The sequence below is a fragment of the Pelodiscus sinensis genome, chromosome 2 (genome assembly GCF_052426305.1).
Source record: "Pelodiscus sinensis isolate ZL-2025 chromosome 2, ASM5242630v1, whole genome shotgun sequence".
In the NCBI taxonomy this organism is placed as follows: domain Eukaryota; kingdom Metazoa; phylum Chordata; order Testudines; family Trionychidae; genus Pelodiscus; species Pelodiscus sinensis.
This window is the reverse complement of record NC_143053.1, coordinates 152,515,642-152,536,609: the sequence shown is the minus strand read 5'-3', so window position 1 is coordinate 152,536,609 and position 20,968 is coordinate 152,515,642. Positions and strand designations below refer to the sequence as shown.

General features: G+C 44.9%; 1 long non-coding RNA gene across 1 annotated transcript; it reads left to right on the top strand.

Annotated features, from left to right (window-relative positions):
• The first annotated feature begins 373 nt into the window (after positions 1 to 373).
• LOC142826794 (uncharacterized) lies at positions 374 to 18,561 on the top strand. The gene is made up of 3 exons (XR_016348633.1): positions 374 to 1,364; positions 2,274 to 2,409; positions 18,432 to 18,561. It is a non-coding gene; the product is annotated as an uncharacterized LOC142826794 (long non-coding RNA).
• Positions 18,562 to 20,968: the final 2,407 nt, after the last annotated feature.

The following is a 20,968-nucleotide window of genomic DNA, read 5'->3' as shown; positions in this document are numbered from 1 at the left end:
CAGAGGGATAAATACCAGGGAGGGAGAGGCATTATAAGTTAAGCACCAGTGTGGACACAAGAAAAAATGCAGACAAACTGGCCATCGATACATTTAGGCTTGAAATTAGACAAAGGTTTCTAACAATCAGAGGCGAGAATTTCTGGATTAACTCCTCAGCGAAAAGCACGGAGGACCTAAAACCTTACCGGCTTTAAGACTGTGCTTAATAATTGTACGGAGAGGGTGGTATGAGGGGACTGTTTACAGTGGCACGTAGTCACGCTGCAACCGTTAACAGCAAATACCCACCGTGGCCAGTGATGAGACTCTAGTCGTGGAGCTCTCGGAGTTACTACAATGTCTTTTTACCTAGGAGTCTGAAGCTACATCTACGCTACGCGGCATACCTTTTTCCAATACATCAATGTAGTGTAGACATTGTCTGGATGTTTGGATCTTGCTGGCACGTTCGGGGTCCAGCTGACCACCATATTTAGGACTGGGAAGGAATTTTCCCTTGGGCCAAATTAGCAGTGTCTCGGGGGGTTCACCTTCTTCTGCAGCATTGGGCATGGGTCACTTGCACGGTTATATGAGTAAATGGTGAATGGCCTGTAACTTTAAAACAGGATTTGAAGACTTCAGTAACTCAGTCAGGGGTTATAGGTCAAATGTTGTTCCAAAACTTTCAGAAATATTTGGAAACCGTGTTATGGTTGCTACACGGACACGGTAGCAAACGTAAGTGTTCGGCACACTCTCAAAAAGCCCATCCTGCAAATACCTCTCATCCTGAGGGGCATCAATGTAATCAGATGGGAATGACAACTATCTTTGGCAAACATGGGTTATTTACACAGTATAACAAGTGATTGCATTGCCAATTGCTTTCTTCTGCTACGATCTAAATTTGGGCAAGCTGGGGTTGTGCTTTTCTTGGTCTTCCCTCATCCTTGGGGCTAAGACCAAAGGGGGCCTTTTCCTTTGATTTTATGGATGTCAAATCTAGCTGCAATGGGTCTTCTCTCTTTCCACAGGCTCATATTTTAAAATTTTAGCATTTTGGAGATTACTATAAATGCACCATAACACAACTGTGACGGGGCGAACAGGCCCCGCACTGCAGGGCTGGGAGTAGCCCAGGCCCAGCTGGCTGAGAGGGCCCCGCCCTTCCGGCCCTGCTGGGCATGCTCCCAGCAGAGGCCAGGTATAAAGGCAGAGGGAGCCCAGCAAGCAGGAAGACAGCGGGGGGAAGGAGGAGACCAAGCCAGGCCAGTGTTTGTGCAGCCGCTGGGACTAGAGCTGCTGCCAGTGCTGGACCCAGACACCGAAGAAGCAGACCCCGACTCCAGGAGACCGGAACCTGCCCACAACCCCAGCAGGTCCTGCCTCGGAGGACAAGGGGCCCCGGGGGAACCAGGGCGCGGTAGGAAGCAGCCCAGGGCAGGGGATACAAAATTTGGCTCGGCCTGTATCGGCCGGATTCCCCGCCGAGCCGGCAGGAGCCACAGACCCTGCCTAAAGGGCCCTGGGCTGGGGCCCGGTGGAGAGGGAGGGCCCGGGTCCCCCTACCACGCAGCCCCCCCCCCCGGATAACCAGACCTGAGGCCGGGAGAGGCTCCTCAGAGGGACTAGGCCTTGATACCGTACATCCCCTGATAGAGGGGCCGGGACTTTGTGTTGGGACATTGATACCGTATATCCCCTGATAGAGGGGCCGGGACTTTGTGTTGGGACATTGATACTGTATATCCCCTGATAGAGGGGCCTGAACTTTTGGAGACTTTGGGGTGCGGTATGGGCCCGGAATGAGACGCGGGTCAGTATAAGGGGTTCAGCAGCCCCCGTCAGGGGCGTACCCCCTGACAACAACCCTCCCCTGTCTGTTAGAACCAAGCTGTTAGGAGAGTTCTCTTTATCATATTTCAAGCATAGTTTCCTCGCAAAGCTTGGCTTGTTCAATGTTGCATTTTTTATTTATTTTTTTAAGCATTTGAACCAATTGTTGTCCAGGACTGGTTCCTTTTGCTTTGCTCTTTACTCAATTGACTAAACACGTAAGAAATTATTAACTAAGCTAAACTAACTTTAAACCTTCTATTTTAAAACGATCATGTAAAAGTAAACTTAGTGCATGAGATTGTCAATTAAATATTCAATGCATTAAAAGCAAGACTTCTATAAATAAAAGCACTCCAACGGTCACAGATCTGACTTAACGTATATAGCTTTATTATGAGGAACCAACAGTGAAGGATTGCAGAAAACAAGACAGTTGATTTCTCTTGCAGATTGTATTTGGGGAGCTGGTGGGGCAAACTCAGGGAAGTCTCTGCTTGGACTGTGAGTTCTGACACATGATACCTCTGTCGTTATTGCACCAAATTGTGTGTTTGCAATACCATCTGCCTACGTTAGCATAACATCGTAAGTAGCCTTCATCTTACTGCATCTTTAACACATTAATATTACCGCAATTACATAATTTAAAATAAGGTTACTTTGCAAGCATTTTGTAAATTTGTTTTTATGAAAGCAATCGTGTTCAATGAGAGATCGATCAGTACATATGTGGTAATGAAAGAATTGCCACCAAAGAATTGAGGGGATCTATTCCTTCTGAGATATGGGTCTGTTGCGGAATGGGAGAGCAAGATTCTGAAGTGTGCATGTCAGAGTAGACTAAAAGATCATGGCCATCCTTTCTGGCTTTAAAGCCTGCTTTGTGGCACTGATCATCCTGACTGATCTGTTGCAGTGACCAAGAATTAAGTACTGGTTCTCTAGTGCCTTAAAGGCATCTTTTAGCTTTCACATTACGTCTAGACTGCAAGCCTTTTTCGAAAGATGCTCTTTTTCTAAAGTATCTAGACTATAACCAGTACTTTCAAAAAAGCAAACCGCTTTTTCAAAAGAGAGCACTCAGGCAGTCTGGATGCTGTCTTTTGAAAAAGCACAGTTTACATTACATAGCGCCTTTTTTCGAAAGGTGTTATTCCTCATAAAACGAGGTCTTCCGCGGTCAAAAAACCTGCCACAGTCTTTTGATTTACTTTCGAAAGAACACGGCAGCTGTCTAGATGGAGGGGAAGAAAGGCCACTTTAAAAAAAAAAAATCCCGTAGTCTAGACCCACCCTAAAATACTTAATTTTTAAATCCATGTGATTCACCTTGTGCTGCATTAATTTGAGGTACCGGATTAGTGGCAAAAATTGTGGGCAGAGACTGAAAATTAAGCTGATTTCCTTCTCACTCTCGTTCTACAATACAAGCTGTGATCAAGAATTTTTCTATTGCTTCCTTTTCTCCTGCATTCATGACACTGCTATTTTTTCAGCATAACAGAACCGCCTATGACACTGTACCATTAGTATTGGTTGCCCAATTTAACCGGAGACAGATTCACACGTTAAACAAAATAAGCCATTTCTGTATAGTGCAGGTGATTATTTTGAAAGTATTATTTTTTCTTAAACACCAAAGAAGTTTGAAAGAAATAGTACCTCTTCAATTTGGAAATGTTAACATTAGAAGCACAGAAAGGAAATAAGTTATATTTATCTAGTGATTGGGGGGGAGGGATAGCTCAGCTGCCTGAGCCTTGGCCTGCTAAACCACAGGATTGTGAGCTCAATCCTGGAGAGGGCCATTTTGGGATCTGGGGCAAATCTGTCAGGGGTGGTACTTGGCCCTGCTGTGAGGGCAGGGGACTGGACTCGATGACCTCTCAAAGTCCCTTCCAGTTCTACGAGATGATGGCATATCTCCATATTAAAAATTATCCTTACAGGACCAATTCTCTGCTATCCAGTTCTACATCTTAATTATTTTATGGGAAAAATAAGATGGAGAAGGTAGCTGTGGTCTACGGTAGTGTTTACAAAACACATTACACAAACATCTTCTCAGAGAGGGCTGCAGTGCTTTTTGGGGGACGGAGGCAAAAAACCTAGCTAATCGTGTTTCCATTTAGCCAACACATTTTGTGGGATTGGGTATCAATCCTTAAAAGACTTAGTGAATGTCATCACACCAAGCATTGCATTCCTTTACTACTTTTAATGTCTTCTCTAAACATGTATTGTGGCAGGTTTGTGCATGATTGCATTAAGCCACTTACTATTTACGACTATTCCAATGAAGAGGTAAATTAGGTTGCTGCTTCTTTGCAGGAATAAGAAGTTACTGTGGTATTTATGAATTAGGTTTGCGTAAATAACTTCAAAGCCTTACAATTAACAGAATAGACCCTGGTAACAAACAAAAAGTGAACACTGTTGCTTCCATTTCTTGGGGAAGGAAAAAATGTACTTCTCTCTAATTGTTGCATATAGACTATGCAAACAGATAGATGGCGTTTATAAGCAGAACGTAGAAAATATCAACCAGAACACACAGTTTGGCTTTAACTGTAGAGAGAAGTTCTGCAACTGGTTTTCATGCTAGGTTTTAAAATTTTGCCTAATCATTTCTATATGCAGAAGAACTCGGATGCCTACTGATGAATAAGAAGCCTAATATTTTCCATCATTACATCGCTTTGATAACTTTTTTATTCTTCATGTAATATTGATTAGGAAAGTGTTTTGGAAAAACAATGCAGGCAAAATGGTCCTTGTAACCTGATTAAATGCGTCAGGTGTTTTAGTACTAAATATTGGCAAGTGGTTGCAGCAGTTACTCTCAACTGTCATCTCGTTTGACCAGGGGGATATTCTGGGAGGACATTTTAAAATGTGCATCGTAAACTAGGGCTCTGATAGTGTACAGTTAACCTTCACAGTTTTATGCAAGCCACCCCGCCCCCCAGCCTCTGTATCAGAGGCAGCAGAACGGTGGGGTGGTTCCCTGCACAAACCTGCTCCTGTAGAGCCTCCTCCTTCCCCCTGACATATAAATGTGCAACCGCTGAAAAATTCAGCAGTTACATATTAACCCCCTAATCATTTTTGTTGCCCTCCGCTAGACACTTTCCAATGCATCCACATCCTTTCTGTAGTAGGGAGGGCCCCCGAACTGGATGCAATACTCCATATGTGGCCTCACCAGTACCGAACAAAGGAGAACAACAACTTCTGTAGAGCTGCTGGAAATGCTCCTCCTAATGCAGCCTAATATGCCATTAGCCTTCTCAGCTACAAGGGCATGCTGTTGACTCTCATCTCCCTTCTCTTCCACTGTAATCCCCCGGTCCTTTTCTGGGCAACTACTGCTTAGACAGTCGGTCTCCAGCCTGGAACAGTGCTTAGGATTCTTCCATCCCACATGGAGGACTCTGCACTTATTCTTGTTGAACCTCAGATTTCTCATGACCCAAACCTCTAATTTGCCTAGGTCAATCTGGACCCTATCCCTGCCCTCCAGCATATCTACCTCTCCCCTTGGCTTAGTGTCATCTGCAAACTTGCTGAGGGTGCAACCCATCCCCTCATCCACATCATTAATAAAGGTGATGGGGAAAAAATGACCTTAGCACTGATCCCTGAGGCACGCCACTTGAAACTGACGGCGAACCAGACATCAAGCTGTTGATCGCTAGCTGTTGGGCCTGACAATCTAGGCAGCTTTCCAGCCACCTTGTAGTCCATTTATCCAATCCATACTTCCTTAACTGGCTGCCGCGGATCCTGTGCTAGACTGTATCAAAAGTTTTGCTAAAAGCAAAGTCTCTCAGCCACCGACCTCCCCGTGTCCAGACAGCAAGTTACCTCATCATAGAAGCTAATCATTTTGGTTAGGCATGACTTGCCCTCCTTGGTGTATCCATGTCAACTAGTCCTGATTGGTTCTTTCTCTTCCAAGTGCTTCAAAATGGATTCTTCAGGACCCTCTCCATTATTTTTCCCGGGACTGAGGTGAGGCTGACTGGTCTGTAATTCCCTGGATTGTCCTCCCCCCTCTCATTACCCTTCACATCCCTAGCCAGCTGCAATTCCAATTGAGCTTTGGCTGTCCTAATTACACCCCCTGTATAAGAATGGCCGTACTGGGTCAGACCAAAGGTCCATCTAGCCCAGTATCCTGTCTGCTGACAGTGGCCAACACCAGGTGCCCCAGAGAGGGTGGACCGAAGACAATGATCAAGCGATTTGTCTCCTGCCATCCCTCTCCAGCCTCTGACAGACAGAGGCCAAGGACACCATTTTATCCCCTGGCTAATAGCCTTTTATGGAGCTAATGTCCATGAAATTATCTAGCTTCTCTTTAAACTCTATTATAGTCCTAGCCTTCACAGCCTCCTCTTGCAAGGAGTTCCACAAGTTGACTACACGCTGTGTGGAGAAGAACTTTCTTTTATTAGTTTTAAACCTGTTACTCATTAATTTCATTTGGTGTCCTCTAGTTTTTCTATTTTGGGAACTAATAAATAACTTTTCTTTATCGGCCCTCTCCACACCACTCATGATTTTATATACCTCTATCATATTCCCCCTCAGTCTCCTCTTTTCTAAACTGAAAAGCCTCAATCTCTTGAACCTCTCTGTTCCAAACCCCTAATCATTTTAATTGCCCTTTTCTGAACCCTTTCCAAGGCCAAAATATCTTTTTTGTGGTGAGGAGACCACATCTGTACACAGATGTGGGCGTACCATAGTTTTATACAGGGGCAGTAAGATATTATGGGTCTTATTTTCTATCCCTTTCTTAATAATTCCTTGTATCCTGTTTGCCTTTTTGACCGCTGCTGCACACTGTGTGGAAGTTTTCAGAGAACTGTCCACGATAACTCCAAGATCTCTTTCCTGATTTGTCGTAGCCAAATTAGCCCCCATCATACTGTACGTATAGTTGGGGTTATTTTTCCTGATGTGCATTACTTTACACTTATCCACATTAAATTTCATTTGCCATTTTGTTGCCCAATCACTCAGTTTGGTGAGATCTTCTTGGAGTCCCGCACAGTCTGCTTCTGTCTTGACTATCCTAAACGGTTTGGTATCATCTGCAAACTTTACCACTTCACTGCTTACCCCTTTCTCCAGATCACTTATGAATAAGTTGAAAAGGATTGGTCCCAGAACTGACCTTTGGGGGACACCACTAGTTACCCCTCTCCGTTCTGAAAATTCACCATTTATTCCTACCCTTTGTTTCTTGTCTTTTAACCAGTTCTCAATCCAAGAAAAGACCTTCCTTCTTATCCCATGGCCATGTAATTTACACAAGAGTCTTTGGTGAGGGACCTTGTCAAAGGCTTTCTGAAAATCTAAGTATACTATATCTACTGGATCCCCCTTGTCCGCATGTTTGTTAACCCCTTCAAAGAACTCTAAGGGTACGTCTAGACTACATGCCTCTGGCGACAGACGCATGTAGATTAGGGTACCGGACATAGTAAAATGAAGCGGCGATTTAAATAATCGCCGCTTCATTTAAATTTACATGGCTGCCGCGCTGAGCTGACAAACAGCTGATCAGCTGTTTGTCGGCTCAGCGTGACAGTCTGGACGCTCCCCTGCCGACATCAAAGGTATTTGTCGACCACCCAGGTATGCCTCCTGGGATGAGGCATACCTGGGTGGTCGACAAATACCTTTGATGTCGGCAGGGGAGCATCCAGACTATGGTGCTGAGCCGACAAACAGCTGATCAGCTGTTTGTCGGCTCAGCGCGGCAGCCATGTAAATTTAAATGAAGCGGCGATTATTTAAATTGCCGCTTCATTTTACTATGTCCGGTACCCTAATCTACATGCGTCTGTCGCCAGAGGCATGTAGTCTAGACGTACCCTAATAGATTAGTAAGACAGGATTTCCCTTTACAACAGAGTTTCCCAAACAATGGGCCTCAGCATGGCTCGTGGTTGCCGGAAGGGCCGGCCTTAGGGCTATTCGAGCCCCACGCTCCTGAACCCGGAAGTGCCGGCGAGTTACAGAGCTGGGGGTCCTGTTCCACCGATATGAGGAGCTAGGTCTCTCCCCCGGCTCTGCCTGGCGCGGGTTCCCCCGCTCGTCCTCCCACCCCACCCCCAGAGTATCCCTGCCATGCGTGGCTCCTCCTCACCGCCTGCTGCTGCCCATGTGCGGCGTTGCACGTGGGTGGGGAGGACGCCCGGGCGTGACGCGAAGTCACGGCCTGGGATTTTAAAAGTCTTCGGAGGCATGTGGCGGGGCCACGCTGACTCCGGCAGCCTCCGGCCCCACAATGTGGGAGGCAGAAGGTAGGGAACAGGCTTGGGTGGAGGCAGCAGCGGCAGTGGAGGCGGGCTTGCGTGGAGGGGGAGGAGTGGAAGGAGAAGGGGCTTGGGCAGGGGGAGGGGAAGGCACCAAGGAACAGGGTGCAGGAAAGAGAGACAAATGCCAGGGGGCCAAGTGCAGACAACGAGGGAAAGGGCAGGAGGGGAGGTGTTAGTGGGCGGGGGGACAGGGTGATGTTGGGAGAGGAGAGGAGAGGAGAAGGGCATTGGGGGCTGGAGGAGGAGGTGGTGGGAGAAGGCTTGAAAGAAGGGGTGGGCATGTGAGAGGTGGGGATGGAGCAAGTCAGGTGTGAGGGCACAGAGGGGCAGGAGGGGATGTGGCAGAGAGTGCTGAGGGGATGGGTATCAGGGAAAGAGAGGGCAAAGGGGGAGGCACCAGGAGGGTGCAGGGCTAAGGGGATTCTGGGGTGAGGAGGAGGGGAGAGCTGGCCACTAGAAGCAGCACTGGACGGGGGAATCGGGGCAGGCTGGGGAGATTGGGGGGCTGGTGGAAGCAGGGCTGCCAGGGGGTGCAAGGTTGGGGGCAGGGAGCTGGCCAGGGAAGATGTGGGGAGGGGGGAAGAGAAGAAGCAGCTGCTGGATAGAGGGCTGGATGCAGACAGCGGGGCTGGCCAAGGGAGATTGGGAGGAGAAGGGGGGTACCTGGCTGCCCGGGAATGGGTTGGGGGAGTGGGGCTGGCCAGAGGCACAGCGGGGGGAGCAGGAGGGAGGAATGAATCGGCCTGAGGGGAGTGGGACTGACCCGGCCATATGTAGATCTTGGGACGCTGTCCCTGTTCCCTCCTTCCCCCTCGCAAAACATGACTTAGTCCGGCCCGGGGTTTCTATTGTCCCCCCCCCCCCCCCCCCACACACACACAACCTCCCTTGAGTAGTTGCGAATTGTCTGGCTGGTAGACACACTTATGGAGCCTGAGCACATTTACCAGCCAGGCAGTTTGAAACTACAAACTGATACATCTAGTAGTAATACAACTTACCTAAAGAGAAAATACCAGACATGTATTATGTCTGGTATTTTCTCAGTTTGTTTTTTATGTGTTTATATTTTTGGGCTGCAAAAAGCAGTATTTAAAAAAAAAGGGTTCCAACTAAAGTAAAAAGTTTGGGAAACCCTGGTCTAACCAGCTTTCTGTCTGTCTTACTGTCCATTTATCCAATCCATATTCCTTAACTCTCTGGCAAGAATATTGTGGGTGACCATATCAAAAGCTTTGCTAAAGCTGGCACTGGGGGTTTTGGGAGGACCAGAAACAATTTATTTGAATATTCATCATTTGATTAATGAATATGCAAATATGCAAATGAATGTTACCGGGCCTCCAAAAGTTCGTGAATGGATTTACTGGTCCCCGCATCAAAAAGTTTGGGAACCCCTGCTTTACAAAAACCATGTTGACTTTTGTCCAACAAATTATGTTCTTCTACATGCTTCACAATTTTATTCTTTACTATTGTTTCAACTAATTTGCCCGGTACTGAAGTTAGACTTACCGGTCTGTAATTGCCAGGATCGTCTCTGGAGCCCTTTTTAAATATTGGTGTCATGTTGGCTACCTTCCAGTCATTAGGTACGGAAGCCGATTTAAGGGATAGGTTACAAACCACAGATAATAGTTCAGCAATTTCCCATTTGAGTTCTTTTAGAACCCTTAGATGAATGCCATCTGGTCCTGGAGATTTGTTAACATTAAGTTTTTCTATTTGTTCCAAAACCTCCTCTAATGACACTTCAATCCGGGACAGTTCCGCAGATTCATTACCCACAAAGGACGGTGCAGATTTGGGAATCTCTCCAACGTCCTCAGCCGTGAAGACTGAAGCAAAGAGATAATTTAGTTTCTCTGCAATGGCTTTATCGTCCTTGATCGCTCCTTTTATAGCTCGATTATCTAGGGGACCCACAGAGTTTTTTTTAGCAGGCTTCCTGCTTCTAATGTACTTAAAAACATTTTGTTATTTCTTTTTAAGTTTTTGGCTAGCTATTCCTCAATCTTTTTTTGCTTTTCTTATTAGATCTTTACACTTGATTTGACAGTGTTTATGTTCCTTTCTATTTATCTCACTAGGATTGGACTTCCACTTCTTAAAAGATACCTTTTTGTCCCTCGCTGCTTCTTTTAAATGGTGGTTAAGCTACGGTGACTCTTTTTTAGGTCTCTTGCTATGTTTTTTAATTTGGGGTATACATTTAAGTTGGGCCTCTATTATGGTGACTTTAAAAAGTTTCCATGCAGCTTTCAGGGATTTGGCTCCAGCCACTGTACCTTTTAATTTCTGTTTAACTAACCTCCTCATTTTTGTGTAATTCCCCTTTTTGAAATTAAATGCCAGGGTGCTGGACTGCTGAGGTGTTCTTCCCACCACAGGAATGTTGAATGTTGTTATATTATGGTCACTATTCCCAAGCGGTCCTGTAATGGTTATTTCCTGGACCTGATCCTGCGCTCCACTCAGGACTAAATCGAGAATTGCCTCTCCCCTTGTGGGTTCCTGCACCAACTGCTCTAAGAAGCAGTCATTTAAGCCATTGAGAAATTTTATCTCCACTTCTCTTCCTGAGTTGACATGTATCCAGTCAATATGGGGGGTAATTAAAATCCCCCATTATTATAGAGTTCTTTATTTTGGTAGCCTCTCTAATCTCCCTCAGCATTTCAATGTCAGTATCGCTGTCCTGGTCAGGTGGTCGGTAACATATCCCTACTGCTAATTTCTTATTATTGGAGCATGGAATTACTATCCATAGCGATTCTATTGAACATGTTGATTCACTTAATATTTTTATTTCATTTGATTCTACATTCTTTCACATACAGTGCCACTCCGCCACCCACCCAGCCTACTCTGTCCTTTCGATATATTTTATATCCTGGTATGATTGTGTCCCACAGATTTTCCTCATTCCACTAGGTTTCAGTGATGCCTCTTATGTCAAGCTCCTCATTTAATACGAGGTACTCTAGTTCACCCATCTTATTAGTCAGACTCCTAGCATTTGTGTAGAAGCACTTTAAAAATTTGCCACTGCTTATTTGTCTGCCCTTCCCTGATGCATTGGATTCCTTTGTATGCAGTTGTTTGTCTGCTCTGGCCCATGATTTGCCCTCTCCCCTCCTCTCTTTCTGACTACAGTTTAGAGAATCTCTATCAATGGATTCTCCTCTAAGAGAAGTCTCCCTCCGATTTACGTGCATCTCTGCACCAATCGGCTTTCCCCCATCTCTTAGTTTAAAAACTGCTCTACAGCCTTTTTAATGTTTAGTGCCAGCAGTCTGGTTCCACCCTGGTTTAGGTGGAGCCCATCCTTCCTGTATAGGCTCCCCCTCTCCCAAAAGTGTCCCCAGTTCCTAATAAATCCAAACCCCTCTTCCCTACACCATCATCTCATCCACGCATTGAGACTCTGAAGCTCTGTCTGCCTACCTGGCCCTGCGCGTGGAACTGGAAGCATTTCCGAGAATGCCACCATAGAGGCCCTGAATTTCAGTCTCTTTCCTAGCAGCCTAAATTTGGCCTCCAGGACATCTCTCCTACCCTTCCCTACGTCATTGGTACCTACATGTACCACGACTACTGGCTCCTCCCCAGTACTACACATAAGTCTATCTAGATGCCTCGAGAGATCCGCAACCTTCGCACCAGGCAGGCAAGTGACCACATGGTTCTCCTGGTCATCACAAACCCAACTATCTATGTTTCTAATGATCGACTCGCCCACTACTAACACCTGCCTCTTCATAACTGGCATTCCCTCCCCCTTAGAGGTATCCTCAGTGCGAGAGGATACTGCAACATCCTCTGGGAGGAAGGTCCCAACTACGGGATGGTTTCCCTCTGCTCCCATTGAATGCTCTGTTCCCTTGAGACTTTCATCCTCCTTAAGAGCACTGGGGCTCTCAGACTGGAGGTGGGACAGTACTACAGTGTCCCGGAAAGTCCCATCAACATAGCTCTCTACCTCCCTTAGCTCCTCCAGTTCAGCCACGCTGGCCTCCAAAACCCAAACTCGGTCTCTGAGGGTCAGGAGCTCCTTGCAACGGGTGCACACATATGCCACCCACCCACAGGGCAGGTAATCATACATGTTATACTTGATGCAATAAACAGGATAGCCCCCACTCTGCTGCTGGGCTTCTGTCTCCATTTTTCTAATGAATAAGTTTAAGTATAAACTGGGATTCTTTTTAAACCTCTGGAATATAGATTATTATACGAGTTATGTTTTAAAGAAGGTCATAAGTCACTAGTGCCCTCTAACCTCCCTCTCCAAACTCCCTGTTAGCTGTTCCTGTTCGCAAGCTCCTTGGTCGCTGAGTCACAGGCTTATATAGCTCTGGTAGTCCCTCCCCCTGACTGAGGCTCAGCCAATTAACAGAGGCTTCTAGATTTCAAACCTTTTAGAATCTCCTTCAAACAAACCAACCAAACAGACAAACACAAGCTCAGCACACAGTAAATAACTCCCTCACACACAAACACACACTCCAGACAGCCACTTACCACAAGGGTCCCGTTTTTACTCCTCTTTTACCTGGAGAACTCCCTCTCCAAACAATACTCCAGCAATATATTTATACTCCTTCCTAGACATCTGTTCAAGTTGCCACTTCTTGTAAGTTTCCTTTTTATGTTTGAGCTCACCAAGGATTTCACTGCTAAGCCAAGCTGATGGCCAACCAGAGTTGCTTTTCTTACTGCACATCGGGATGGTTTGTTCCTGGGCCTTCAATAAGGCTTCTTTAAAATACTGCCAGCACTCCTGGACTCTTTTCCCCTTCATATTAGCATCCCAGGGGATCTTGGCCATAATTTCTGATGGAATCAGTCTGCTTTTCTGAAGTCCAAGGTGTGTATTTTGCTGCCCTTCTTTCTTCCTTTTGTCAGAATCCTGAAGTCGATCATCTCATGATCACTGCTTCCTAGGCTGACATCCATGTCTACTTCCCCTACTAATTCCTCTGTTTGTGAGCAGCAGCTGAAGCTGTATATAGCCCCTTGTTGGATCCTTCAGCACTTGTACCAGGAAGTACCCCAACATTCTCCAAACACTTCCTGGATCGTCTGTATATTGCTGTATTGGTCTCCCAGCAGATGTCCCCCGTGAGAACCAGAGCCTGTGATCTGGAAGGTTCTTAGTTGTCTGAAGAAAGCCTCGTCACCTCATCGACCTGATCTGGTGATCTATAGCAGACAACAAGTACAACATCACTTCTGTTGTTCTTGCCTCTAAGCTTAACCTAAAGACTCAACGGGCAAGTAATCTGCCTGCAAAGATTCTCTTCCCTCTCTTCATTAGATGAATCTCATCTTTTCCTAGCAATCAATGAGCCCAGAACAGCATCCCATGGTCGAAAAACAAAAGCCCTCTCTGAAGACCACCTCCACAAGCAAGCATTTACTTCCAAAATTCAAAGATGCCTGCCTGGACCATTTCCTTCAATAGAGAGGATTGACAAGACCACCACCTGCACCTCAAACTCCTTGATCCTTCTTCCCATCACTGCATAATCTGCAGTGACCCACTCAAGGTCATTCTTGGCAGTATCGTTAGATTCCCCCATAGAGAAGTAGGAAGGGGTAGTGATCCAAAAGTTTGATCAGTCTCGGAAGACTCCGTCACATCCTGAATTCTCCAGGTAAGCAGCACACTTTGAGATTTATGATCTGGACAGCAGAGGGATGACTCCATCCCTCTTAAGAGGGAGACCACGACAACCACCACCACCCCTCTCCTCCTCTTGGGACTGGTGGTGGTGGAACCCTCGAGCCTAGGCAATCCATGCCTTCTGGTCAATGGGGTCTCCTCCTGATGCCTTCCTTTGGAGGTCTCTGCCAAAGCATTTCCCACAGTAATACGTGTGAAGAGACCCTAAGAGCGGTTACTTGCTTCTATCAGGATTCTGGAGTTGTCGTCTCCTGGAAGTCATATGCTGCCAATTTTCTTCTCTGTTCTGGGCTCCCCTCAATGGTTTTTCAGCATGTAGTGTATGCAGTATTAAATGCTGTCTTCTATCCAGATGAAATTTCTTCAATCTTCCGGGAGGAAGACAAACATAGCACATGCTGTGCAACTCCCAACAGCTTATCTTTATTTATTCTACCTTCCTTCTGAGAGGCTCCTATGTTTTTATTGCCCCCTGAAGCCTGAAGAGAAGAAAGAAAAAACAAAAACCAAGAAAAAGTACAACCTCTGTGGGGCTGCCTCTAAGCAAACTTGTGTGTTGGCTGCTCATTTAGTTTGCTCTGGCTGCCTCTGGTAGAAGGTTGCTGTCTCCAAGCCTGGCCTCCAACCCAATCAGCCTCTCTAGGCCCCCCCATCTGCAACAAAGCACTTTCAACTGCCAAACACATGGTCACACACTCCCTGCAACTAGCACCACTGAGACAGACACTAGGATACTCATCCCACCAGCCCACAGCACAGCTCCTTGTCTCCAACACACCTTCCATGCCACCCCGTCACGCCAAAAAAGCCACACTTACCTGAGAGCTCCTATCGGATGTTTCCCAGGCTATCTCTGAAATGCTTCCAGTTCCACTCACAGGGCCAAGTATGAAGGCTGCACTGCAGAGTCTCTATGCATGATGAGACCATGGTGTAGAAAGGAAGGATTTAGCTCTATCAGGAATGGCGGGAACTTTGGAGAAAGGGGGATCCTATACTGGAATGATGTGCTCTATCTAAATCAACATGGAACCCGACTGCTGGCACATAACATAAAAAAGGTCGTGGACCAATTTTTAAACTAAGGGCTAGGGGAAAGCTGATGGGTTCAGAGGAGCACATGGATCAGACAGAGACATCTCTTAGGGGAGCGATATTCCACTCCGTGTTTCATTTGCATAAGCTTTTCCACAAGAAGGCTACGGTGTAGACGTAGCCTCTGTGTTTCTCTTATAGCACTTGCTACCTTTTATTGTTATTGTTATCATAGAATTATAGAATCCTAGGGCTGGAGGAGACCTCAGGAGGTCATCGAATCCTACACCCTACCCAAAGCAGGACCAACCCTAACTAAATCATCCCACCCATTGTGAAGCTGGGACTTAAAAACCTCTAGGGATGAGATTCTGGCACCTCCTTAGGTAACCCATTCCAGTGCTTCACTGCCCTCCTAGTGACATCGTTTTTCTTAATATCCAACCTAAACCTCTCCCACTGTAACTTGAGACCATTGCTCCTTGTTCTGCCATCGGTCACCGAGAACAGCCTCTCTCCATCCTCTTTGGAACCTCCCTTCAGAAAGTTGAGACTGCTATCATATCTTCTCTTCTGCAGACTAAATAAGCCCAAATCCCTCAGCTTCTCCTCATAAGTTATGTGCTCCAGCCCCCTAATAATTTTGGTTGCTCTCCGCTGGACCCTCTCCAATGTGTCCACATCCTTTCTATAGTGGGGAGCCCAGAACTGGACACAGATGTGGCCTCACCAGTGCTAAACAAAGGGGAATAATAACTTCTCTAGATCAACTGGAAAAGCTCCTCTGAATGCAACCTAATATGTAATTAGCCCTCTTGGCTACAAGGGCACACTGTTGACTCATATGCAGCTTCTCACCCACTGTAATCCCCAGATCCTTTTCTGCTGAACTGCTACTGCTACTTAGCCTGTAACAATGCTTGAGATTCTTCCGTCCCATGTGCAGGATTCTGCACTTGTCCTTGTTGAACCTCATCAGATTTCTTTTGGCCTAGTCCTCCAATTTCTCTAGGTCACTCTGGACCCTATCCCTATCCTCTAAAGTATCTAGCTGAATGTTATCTGCAAACTTGCTGATGGTGCAATCCATCCCCTCATCCAGGTCATTAATAAAGATGTTGAACAAAACCGGCCCTAGAACCGATCCTTGAGGCACTCCGCTTGAAACCGAACACCAGCCAGACATTGCGCCATTGATCACTACCAGTTGAGCCCGACAGTCTAGCCAGCTTTCTATCCACCTTATAGTCCATTTATCCAATCCATACTTCCTTAACTTGCTGGCAAGAATACTGTGGGAGACCATATCAAAAGCTTTGCTAAAGTGACTTCCCAATGTCAACAGAGCCAGTTACCTCATCATAGAATCTAATCAGATTGGTCAGGCATGACTTGCCCTTAATGACTATTCCTGATCATTTTCTCCTCTTCCAAGTGCTTCAAAATGGATTCCTTGAGGATCCCCTCCATGATTTATCCAGGGACTGAGGTAAGGCTGACAGGTCTGTAGTTTCCTGGATTGTCCTTTATAGTGCTGCATTCTTGAGGGTATAATATCCAGCCATGCAAAAGTAATGAAAAACCTCCCCACTAGCCCCTCCCCAATATCCAATATACTGAATCTGCCTAATTGTATGAGGAGGTCCCGCTAAAGCAGGAATGGGGAATCTATAGTTGGCAGGCTGGGATTCTCTGGACTCCTTCCTGACCCCTGTGTAACCTGCTTTTTCCTCCCTGGGTTATGCGGCAGCATGCCACGCTCACCTGTGTGCCTAGGTGCCTGATAGTTTTAACATAAAAAGATATCCTGAGTACCCCAGTGGCAATGTTGTTTAGTTTGGGATTCCCTATCTACCCCCTTGCTGCAGTCCCTTGCTCCTAAAGGAACATACAATGGCGGTGCCTCCACCTGGCTGGCCCTCTAGACACTTAATGGTATGCCGTAGGAGTCTCCAGGAATAAAATTATTCCAGTAATAATCTGGACCTAACTCCAAAACAACAATTATAAATAACAATCTAATTGATTAAATTAGAATTAACTCACCTTTACTTAATGACTTAAAGAAACAGGGTTTCACAGACTAAAAGCGAATAAAATCAATTCAAGTACACCCAAATACCCTCCCAGATCCTACACCCCAATCTCATGACCCAGATCACAACCCCCTTCTTCACCCAAACTCCAGACCTCACACTGTCTCCTGCGCCCGAGTCCCATAGTCCATGCACTCTTCTGCATCCAACCTCCATCCTAGTCCTGGCACCCCCTCCACAGAAAAGTGTGGCCCTTGACCACTGTGGAGGCAGGAAAAGGGAATAAGGGAATTTGTGTGCAGCCATCTTGGTCTTGTTAACAAGAGAGCAAGAGTCAGGCTAAGTCTGTGGCCTGACAACGCGAGATCTGTAATTAGACGCTGCCTTTGCCTCTCGCCTCCATACGGAGATAAGGACGAATGCTGACTCTGGCAGGGACCTTGAGATAAGGAGCATCTGGGTGGAACTAAATAACTGTTAGCCATTGGTGTTTGTAATGGGAAGGAGACTAATTGTTATTGGTATTATATCTAATAGACAGTATATAAACTGCTTCATAATTGCTTGTATTCGAAGATCTGCCTCGGAGGGGGGGGGCTTCTCCCCTGTCCGAACCAGTTTTTCCCTTGCTGCAGCTCGTAATAAAACTGCCTCTGGCTACTTGTTGCTACAAACTCAGAGTGAGGACAATGTTTTCTTCCACACCACTTTCCAAAATCTTGGAATGGCCCCCCACCAAAAATTATTGCTCACCCTTGCTATAATTTTATCAGCAATGTAAATATAGTCTGCATTGCTGTATTTTTACAATTGATAAGATGTGTTTGATGTTTACAAAAATAATTAGAAAGCTGTTAAATCATCATATTCCAAATACCATGTGGATAAATGGTCACTTATAGAGCTGGTAATAATTGATCCCCTGGGCAATGAAATAAAGCATGAAAGACAATTCCTGAGGAATTGGAAGGGATCTTTCTAGACACTTAGTTTCATAGTTCACATGCAGGGCCGGCTTCAGGCCGATTCCCCGGAATCGGGCCCCGTGCCTATGTGTGGGGCCCCACGCCTAAGAGGGCCCCACTCCCAGGCATGCGGCGCATGTGTGGCTCCCGCCCCGGCCGCACGGTGCATGTGCGGTGCCGCCCCCGTGCATCAGGCCCCGCACTTCCGAAAGCCGGTCCTGTTCACATGTATAGTTATTGTGCAAGCTGTTTTAAAAACTAGTGACACTGAGGAAGACTGTGCTTCATAATGGACATTGAGTCAACTTGTGAAATCTGATCATGGCCAACTTCTTCATTGAAAGTGGGCAGAAAACACTAGCACATAGTATGAGTCATAGGAAGTTAGTAGCAGCACTGATACGATTATATGAAACCAAGTGAATAGATGTGTTAATTTGATTGTTTCAAGGTAGAAAAAGAAAGAGTTACAAAACATGTTGAGAAACTGCAACAAAAAAGAAAGCACTGTTATACAGTTGGCTACTGTACATCCTTCAAATTTCAGGTCTTTCCTCTTTCAAAGAAGCGAAACACCAACAGGGAATTGGAAAACAAAAATGGTAGAACACAACAGATAAACGGATGGGTTCAACTGTGGACCACTAATCCTCAAGGTATTCAGTGCCAGAAGTCAACTATTTTTATAATGTTCATCATTGTTAATAGTGATACATGAGTTAATTTTTTTCTAAGTGGAAGTGTAATTAGTTTGCAGAAACATATTTATAGTTTAAAGACATCAGCAGAGTGCAGACTACACAAAAGACGCTAAATGCAGTCAGAAGAAAAATACAATTTTTTTAAATAAAAGAATCAGGTTACAGTAACTGTGCCACATTCTTAGTGGGACTCTAACATATTATAACAGATTTAGTTCTATAGTGGTGATTCTGCATGAATAATATCTGGAAGTACTGTTAAAAATGTGGTGGGAGTGAATGGGTGCTATAGATTCAGCAGGGAAATCTCTTTGGATACCATTATATCCACCATCCATAAACCAAAATGGATAGAAATATAGGCTGGGGCTCCAAATATACTTTGACCCATGAGCACTCCCCTCCCCCCACACACACACTCAAAGGAAAAGTTTGCAAAACAGTTAATTTTTAATGGAATTAATGCTACTGAATAAGTCAAGAATTCTATTTACAATTTACAATGTAACCATGCTTTGTCCATCTTTCATTGTTTTTTCCAGAGAGTAAAGGACTATTGTTTATATTGCAATTCTGTGACTTGCAGTAAAAAAAGTACAGCTGGAAGGATGGTAAGAAAGAAAAAGCTACGAGAAATTGAGCCCTACAAATCCACAGATATCTGATTTGTATCTGTGGGTATCCACATCCACGGATGCGGATATATGCAGTTCATTTTTGCAGATTTAGATGTGGATACCAATTTTGTATTCGGGCTGGAGTCTAATGAGAAAAACACAAGCAGTGCAAGCACAAAGTTGGTGGCCAAAAATGTAACCAGTTGCATATTGTGCCAATTTAATAATTGTTTAAGGATCATGTTTTTTGTAATAAATTTCATAGACTCATAAAATACTAAAATTGGAAGGGACCTCAAGAGGCTGTCAAGTCCAGGCCCCTGCATTCACGGCAGGACCAAGCACCATCTAGCTCATCCCTTACAGAGGTATATCTAACCTGTTCTTAAATATCTCCAGTGATGGAGATTCCCCAGTTTCCCTAAGCGATTTATTCCAGTGCTTAACCACTCTGACGGTTAGAAAGTTTACATTAGCAAGTATTTCCACTAATGCTCATAGTCATCTTCAGCGGGGATTATATTCTGAAGGAATATTATTTTGTAAATTGTACCATTTTATCAAAATTATCTGTATAATTGTGACTTTTTAATTTAGTTTTCTCATGTACTATTAAAGGTGCAGTGTGATTCTTGTGAGAGGTGAGCACACGTGTCTTGCATTCCTGAGAAAATTACTGAAAAGAACGTGAGTGGTGAGAATAAACAGTACAGATTCAACAAGTGTGCTTAGTCCTGTTATGTAACTAAAATGTACATTTTTACAGTGATTTTGTGAAAAGTTTTCTGCAAATAAGACTTCTGATTATATAAATGAGAACTAGAGAAGTGCAATGTTACTCTATACTTCAACACAGTAAAAAGTATTAATAACAATGTACAAGGTACAGACTGACACGGCTACTAGAGACGTTTTAACTATCTATAAGTATGTGCAAATGTGTACTGTTCCAAAACTGTTGAGATGCTCCATTTAATAATACGAGACAATCCAAGAAGTTCCGAGTAGACACTGAATAGGCTTAAACTATGTACATAGTAGTTTTTTGCCTTTTGTTTCATAATTTTTATTTATATAACCCTTTTGCTGATTTTTAAAGTGTTACATAAACCGGACAGGTGAAATATTATCATGTAAAGCAACCATAAACACATGAAAAGACCTAGGTTTACAATTTATGATTAAAACTCTATCTACACAATATACATAGACGTAAAATGTAAAAACTTAAATATCTTTGAAACACTAGCCAATCAGTTGTTTTAATTGTCATATTTGAATTCAGCACATCAAAAAACATAATAAATAGCACATTTTATCTCTGAAGCAGATGGCGTCTAAAAAATTGTATACCGGTGTTGTGTCCAGAGAAAGCTACTGTTTCTTCCTTTTGCTGCTGTCATGATACACTCGCCTACTGCTGCTCTCTCACACACTCACGCACTCACTCTCTCCTACCCTGGCAACTCAGAAGGAGAGCTTCAGAGGGTAGCAGAGTTAGTCTGTTACAGAAAAAAAAACAAATAATGGTCTGGTAACACTTGATACACTAACAAAACATGTAGATGGTATCATGAGCTTTCGTGGGCACAGCCCACTTCTTCAGATGACTGGAGTTATGTGTTTGGGATGTGAACACTCGGAGGGAGGAGGAGAGGGAGAGAGAGAGTGTGTGTGTGTGTGTGTGTGTGTGTGTGTGTGTGTGTGTGTGTGTGTGTGTGTGTGTGTGTGTGTGTGTGTGTGTGTGTGTGTGTGTGTGTGTGTGT